Genomic DNA, 7,263 nt, shown 5'->3' with positions numbered 1-7,263 from the left:
AGCTGTTGGCAGCTGGAATTCTCCAGCTTTGGCTGGGCAGGAGGGGCTGGTTCCCCTCCCATGGTGGGGCTGGACCAGAGGGGGAAGCTCTGGCCCCTCATCAGGTGATTTCCCTGCCCCCAAATCCTGCCTTGCTGTGTGGAGGAGTGGCTGGAACTGAGGTGGAACCCTGGTGTAACCCTGGTGTAGCCCTGGTGTAACCTTGGTGGAACCCTGGTGGAACCCTGGTGGAACCCTGGTGTAACCCCGGTGTACCTGCACATGTGGCAGCCACACTCCATCCACAGCCAAACCCAGCCCAGGGAAATGCAGCTCTTGGTGTTTAACTTGGAGCAACGTGTGGAGTTTCTGAATTGTCTGGCGTGTGTTTGCTCAGTGTGGCTGAGAGGGAGCGCCAGGGAAAGTGTTTGGTTTTCATACTCGTGCAGTTAATGACCAATTTGCCACAAATCAGAACAGTCTTACAGCATTAGGTTGATCATTAGCTCTGAGTTAGGTGATCCTGTTTGCTCAGCACACGCTGGGGTTTGGCAGCAGCCCCGTGGTGCCACAAGTGAATTTGTGTCACAGGGCAAGTTCCAAAGGATGGCCGAGCTGCTCTGGCAGCCCCAGAGATCCTCTTGGGCCAGGGGGAGGCAAATTCAGCAGGAAACACAAAATAACCCTGGCATGGAGCTGGCACTGAGTGCAGCACCATCCCAAATCCCATCCCAAATCCCATCCCATTGATTCCATCCCATGTCACCCCAAATCCCATTCCCCATCCCATTATCCCATCCCAAATCCCATCCCATTATCCCACCCCTCCCCTCTGCTGCCCTCCAGGGATTCCCTTTGCTCCAGGGACACCCCACATCTGCATCCCCACATAAAAGGATTGTGCCAGTGCCTGAACAATGACAGAAAAACAGCCACAAATGATGCACTGACCAAAATTACCCCAGTTACTTGTAAAGTGTTTGCCATAAATAATCTGAGCAGCCCCTCTGAGCTCCTTTTCACGGAATCACAGAATGTCCTGAGCTGGGAGGGACCAGCCAGGACCATCCAAACTCAGCCCTGCACAGGACCCCAAAACCCAGCCTGAGCCGAGCCCCCAGTGCCCAGAGCCCCCCAGCCCAGCCCTGCAGCCCCCAAGGGTCAGGGGCGGGTTTGGGGCTCAGGGGCAGGATTGGGGCTCAGGGGCAGGTTTGGGGGTCAGGGGCAGGTTTGGGGTTCAGGGGCACAAACCCCCCAGAGGATCAGGGGCAGGTTTGGGGCTCAGGGGCAGGTTTGGGGGTCAGGGGCAGGTTTGGGGTTCAGGGGCACAAACCCCCCAGAGGATCAGGGGCAGGTTTGGGGGTCAGGGGCAGGTTTGGGGCTCCTGCCCCTCCCATCCTGCAGGATCCCCACTGCCCCAGCCTGTGCTCCAGAGCTGCCCCTGGGGATGTTCAGCACAGAGGAGCTGGAGCTGCCTCACTGCCTTCACACCATCCCAGAGAGGACTCCCAGCAGCCTGAAGTTGTTGTGAAGGAGCTGAGTGGGTTTTTGTATTTACATTGCATTATTCTGCTTGAGAAAAAGCCCAGCTTAAAATCCCTTAACTCTTTTTGACAACAAATTAGTTTCAGATCAAGGGCTCCCACTCTGTCTCAAAATATGACTTTCACTTCCAAATTATTTGTCTTGCCAGAAGCTGTTGCTAACCAAAAAAAAAAAAAAAAATTAAAAAAAGGCAAATTTCTAATGGTTTGTATAATGTCTTGTTCACTTCCAGTTTTCTTCATAGAAAATTCTCTTTGTCACTTCTTGCCAGAGAGCAAACTCCTCTATCACATTAATTCAGCAAGGCAGCCCAGGCTTTTGGGTAAAACCTCTCTGGGGGGTTTTGTGTGACCTCAAAACTCAGATCCCCCCACCCCAGCTGCAGGCTGGGCACAGACCCATGGCCATGCACGGCCCCACAACAGCAGCTCAGTTTAGGACAAAAATCCCAAACCAGAAATTTGGATTTCTCATCCTGAGAGGCTGAGGAAGGAATATTAAACAATTCGGGAGAACAAGCAAATTTCCCCCCTTTTAATTGTTTGCTGCTTGGCTAGTTATCGATTAACTTTTTGCAGAGTTGCTATTTGTTTTTCTTTGCTATATATTGGTTCTTGAGGCTTTTAATCAACTGTAATTGGTTGTGATTAGCTGCTCTCCAGCCTGGCTTATTACAGGTGCTCAAAGCAGGGATTCTCTTGCTCTGTGTGAGATTCCTTCATCCCCTCATCCCCTCATCCCCCTCATCCTCTCCATCCTCTCCCTCCTCCTCATCCCCCTCATCCCCTCCATCCTCTCCATCCCCTCATCCTCTCCATCCTCTCCATCCTCTCCATCCTCTCCATCCCCTCCATCCTCTCCATCCTCTTCATCCCCTCATCCTCTTCATCCTCTCCATCCTCTCCATCCTCTCCATCCCCTCCATCCTCTCCATCCCCTCATCCTCTCCATCCTCTCCATCTTCTCCATCCCTGCCTCCTCCTTCCCCCAGCCAAGCCTGGCTTTTGGGACAAGCAGCAGAAATCCTAATTCAGGCATTCCTTATAAAAATCCCTGCTCTCCTCCCAGAGCCCAGACCCTCATCCCAGCCCCTGCCCGTTCCTGGGGTTGGGAGGAGGTTCCTGGAACATTCCAGCAGGTGTTCTGGCTGGGACCAGCCTGCTCTTGGCTTCATGATTAATTGCACCCGTGGAAAATTATTCCACAGGCACAACAACCAGCACTCAGTGTTTCCAAATGTTAGTTTCTTCTATAAAGGGGTGTTAGCAAAAAGCAGATGGCAGAGACAACTCGGTGTGTGTGCAAGGCTGAGCTCTGTCTGTGCTGCTGTCCCAGCCAGGCTGTGTGCAGGGCTCAGCTCACACCAGGCTGGCGTTTGGGCTGCTGTCTGCTGCTTTATTTACAAACCTCCTTCTGTGCTTTGAGAGGTGGGGAAGGTCCCTGGGGTTAATTTTGGGTTCTCCTCAGAGCAGGTTCAGCTCTTTCTGCCCTGGCAGGCACTGGGGAGGAGCAAACACTGGAGGAGGACGCTGGGGCTTTGTGGCTCCTGAGCCCCTTCCTTTGGCCAGGAAAGGCTCAGCTGAGGCACAGAAACCCCCCCTGGCTCCCTGAGCTTGCTCTGCCTCCCCCCTGTGCCCTGCAGGGCCAGGAGAGAGGCTGGAACAGCAGCAGCTCTTGTGCAGCAACCAAGGGCAATTTGGGTTTTTCATGTGGCTCCTGGGTGAAGGAGCTTGGGTGTGTGAGTGCCCTGGAGCCACCCCAGGCTCCCAGCCGGCCCCTCAGGGGTTTGGGGTCTCAGCTGGATCTCTAAAAACAGACTGGATGTGCCACTGGGGGCCAGGGTCCCAGGGGTGTTAGGGCATGGCCTGATGATCTTGATCTCTGCCAACCCAACCTGTGATTCTGTGATTCTGTGACTGCAGCTGCTGCCCCTTCTCCCTGCTGCCCCTTGGGACAGCTCTTCTCCAGGGCTCTGTCCATCTGTCCAGGGCTCTGTCCATCTGTCCAGGGCTCTCTCCTGAGTCCAGGCTCTCAGGACACATTTGGAAATGTGGAAAGAAAATCTCAACAAACATCCAAGTTTCTGTTCAGACCTGTTTGCTTTGGTACTCCAGCTGCAGCTTTTCATGGTTCAGAACCATGTCCTGCCTGCAATTCACACCTGAGTGCTCCTGAGCATTTAACTCACACCAGAACCCAAAGCCTCCAGGATGTCACAAGGACAGGGACTCTCAGTCAGTGGGTGTGCAGCTCTCTCCCAGGCACACTGCAGTGCAGGATGTCCCTCACTGCTCTGACACCAAGAGAAACCAATTTCTGTGCAGTTCAGGCCTTGGAGAGAGCCCAGAGGCAGCTCTCACAGCCTGCTGACTCCAGGCTGACTCACACCCTCAACTCACACACACCATTGTCTCTGTTCAGATTTCCCCCTCCCTGCAGCCATCTGACACTGCTTAATTGCAGGTTGCTTTTCCCCAGCCTATATTCCTTTTGTTCCTGCCCTTTATATTTAGTACATTTATAAAGGGCTAGAGCAGGCATTAATGAGGATGTTTGGATTTCAAAAGTCTGTGGTAGCACTGGAGAGGGATGGAAAAATTCCACCCACATAGTGAGTGAGCAGAGATTTTACCAGGGGATGGGATGGGATGGGATGGGATGGGATGGGATGGGATGGGATGGGATGGGATGGGATGGGATGGGATGGGATGGGATGGGATGGGATGGGATGGGATGGGATGGGATGGGATGGGATGGGATGGGATGGGATGGGATTGATGGGATGGGATGGGATGGGATGGGATGGGATGGGATGGGATGGGATGGGATGGGATGGGATGGGATGGGATGATGGGATGGGATAATGGGATTTATGGGATGGGATTGATGGGATGGGATTTATGGGATGGGATCCATGGGATGGGATGGGATCCATGGGATGGGATCCATGGGATGGGCTGTCACCCAGGTCCTTCTGTCTTTCTGACCCTTCTCCTCTGCAGCAGGGATCTGTCAGTTCCTGCCCTGGGGACACTTGCACAGCTGCCAGGGACAGGTGACTCCTTGCCTGCCTGCAGACCCCAGCCATGGCCACGCACATCTTTGTCCCTTTCATTCTTTTTCCCATCTGCAGGCAAATTAGCCAGCACACAGCACTGGTGAGCACTGGTGGAAATAAAAAGCATTGCTCTATTTCCAGCAGGGTATAATCAGGGAGGAAGAGTGTATAAATAAAACATCTTGCATAAAATCTGGCAGGATGAGGTTTACAATCTGCATCTGCCTGGGGCTGGCAGAGGACAGGGTGCTGCAGGCAGGGGGGCTGTGCTAGGCTGTTCAGATACATTACTGCAAGAGTCATCCCATCCCAATATCCCAGCCCATCCCATTATCCCATCCCATTATCCCATCCCATCCCAGTCCAGCCCATTCCATTATCCCATCCCATTATCCCATCCCATCCCATCCCATCCCATCCCATCCCATCCCATCCTACTATCCCATCCCATTCCATCAATCAAATACAGAAATGAAGTGAGTTCTGCAGGGCAGCTGGTCCCAGCTGGGAGCTCAGAGGGGAGGTGGAGATGCAGAAGAGCTGCAGGGGAGGCAGCAGGAATGCCAGGGAAGGGATTGAGCAGCAGGAACCCCAGGGGGTGGATTGAGGAGCAGGAATGCCAGGGGATGGATTGAGGAGCAGGAATGCCAGGGGATGGATTGAGCAGCAGGAATGCCAGGGAAGGGATTGAGGAGCAGGAATGCCAGGGGATGGATTGAGGAGCAGGAATGCCAGGGGATGGATTGAGCAGCAGGAATGCCAGGGGATGGATTGATCAGCAGGAACCCCAGGGAAGGGATGGATGGAGCAGTGCTGGCCCAGCAGAGCTCAGGTTTAACACCCAGAGCTGGCCTGAGCCCCCTGGTTGGCAGATTACAGCAGATTATCCAATAATCACTGAGTCCATGTCACTGCTTTACAGCCTGAGCTCACAGACTGGCCAAGAGTGGGCTGGAGGGACAAGTGTGAGGGATGCACAGAATGGATGGGCTGCAATAGTGCAAACTCACACTGATGCTTTCCTGAATTCTTCCACATGCTTGTTTCATCCCAGAGCTGGGAGCAGAGCAGAGCTGCAGCTGCCAGAGCTCTCTGCAAGCTGTGGAGATGAACAGAAAGCTTCAAAGAGTAAAATGTTGATGAAAACCAGGAATGAAATGGTATGAAAAGGAGAATGCTCTTTCTGTTTCAAAGAAATGAATTTTCCAGAACACACCATTGGCATTTCAGAGCCCAAATACCTCGGGATGAAGAAAGAAGCACATTGAGAATTCTCCAGAAACACAGGCAGATAACAGAGACAGCTTTTACCCTTCCTTCCCTTCTCTGTTTTATTTCACAGGGAGAGAGGAAAAGAAAACTGTGTGGAAGGCAATTGGAAAAGTCAACACTCAGCAAAGAATTCAAATGGTGCAACCAATGTGGCTTTCAGGATAATAAATGGCTCATTTCAATCAGCTGCACTTTTTTTTAAAATTTTTTTAATTTTTTTTAAGACTGGCCTCAGAATCTTTATTCAGTTACTTGGGTCTATTGATGTCATATTGGTGCAAGGCAGGTGACACCCCTGGCAAACACACTTCCACTAAAGCATCACATCTCTCACACCCAGCAGGTGCCTCTTCTTTATTATTATTTTTTAAGGGAAGAAAGAGAATCTGAAGAATTATACAGAGTTTTAGAGCACACAGAAACTCCTGAGACAGTCAGAGTCCAAGAAATGAAACAGGAATGAGATAAAACTTTGGCTTATCCTTATTTTTCCTACATTGTAACAGAATTATAGATGAATTTTTTTCTGTTTGAACTTTGTTCTTGAATCCAGCTGTTCTCTGGATTCCCTCAGGGCTGCCCCTCCCTTCCCATCCCTGCCCAGCCCAGGCCAGCCTGGATCAGCAGCAGCCTTTGGTTCTGCCCAGCTGATCAGACCCTGGCTGCCCCTTGCAGAGGCAGAGTGTGCTGGGGTGCTCCACACAGTTCCAACAAACAGAGCTCAGCAAAACACCGACAGGAAAGTGATTAAAACTTATTAAGGGTGATTAAAATTTATTAAGCCTGTCCCAGTGAAGGGCAGCAGGACCCTCCCTGTACCAACCTTGTTTTATCAAGGCTGAAAAACCAGAACTGCTCGTGAGAGAAAAGCCATTTATAAGGATTTTTGTTTTTCTCACACCTCCAAAGCACTTTTGACATGGTTGAGTTGATGGGAGGCACATTTAAGTGATTTCTTATCTAGGCAGGGAATGAGGGAAGGAAGTGTTGGAACACAGAGTTCCCTCCAGTGCAAGGGCTCCTCTGTCCCAGCTGCTTTCAAACACACACACAGATTAAAAAGTTCTTTTGCATTGCCAGAGGTACAAATGTAGATATTTCCAGATCGTCCTAGCAATTTACAACTTGGTTTTGAGATCAGATTGATTACAGAGTGTAAACTATTTACACAGAAATGAAAGCTGACCTCATTCACCCTGTTCTGTGACCAGAGCCTGCTCTGGATTTCACTGCAGTTCCCTTGGAATGAGTTTCTTGCTGTGGATTTGAGTGGATTTGGATCTCCCTCTCCTTGGCTTTACTGTGTCAGGTTTTTTCCTTTTTCCTTCTGCTTGCTTTTCTCCCCATTTCATGTATCTGCAGGGATGTTATCCCCATCCCACACCCCCAAACCAGCCTCCCTCCCTGCC

The sequence above is a fragment of the Erithacus rubecula genome (genome assembly GCF_903797595.1).
Source record: "Erithacus rubecula genome assembly, chromosome: 26".
NCBI lineage: Eukaryota > Metazoa > Chordata > Aves > Passeriformes > Muscicapidae > Erithacus > Erithacus rubecula.
The sequence above is the reverse complement of the archived record's forward strand: the minus strand, read 5'-3'. Positions refer to the sequence as shown.